Raw genomic sequence first — 264 nt, forward strand, 5'->3', positions numbered from 1 at the left:
ATAGGTGCACAAAAACTAAACACTGAGTAACCCCAAAAAAGTGCATGTGAACACACACAAAAAAAGGGTGCACAGGGTGTGACTAAATAGTGCACCTCCTGAAGAGATAGGGCCCTTTTCCTGCTGCTTCGTGAATAGACCCCTAGGTTTCTGACACATACACAGTTATTTTTCCGTACTTGCAGCATGTTTAAGGAGGATAAAACACGTGGAAATGTGTATGAATTCCAGAGATGTAAAAAATAATATTGGGGGGGGGGGGGG

The sequence above is a fragment of the Nanorana parkeri genome, unplaced genomic scaffold (assembly GCF_000935625.1).
Source record: "Nanorana parkeri isolate BGI_ZX_2015 unplaced genomic scaffold, ASM93562v1 scaffold486, whole genome shotgun sequence".
Taxonomy (NCBI): domain Eukaryota; kingdom Metazoa; phylum Chordata; class Amphibia; order Anura; family Dicroglossidae; genus Nanorana; species Nanorana parkeri.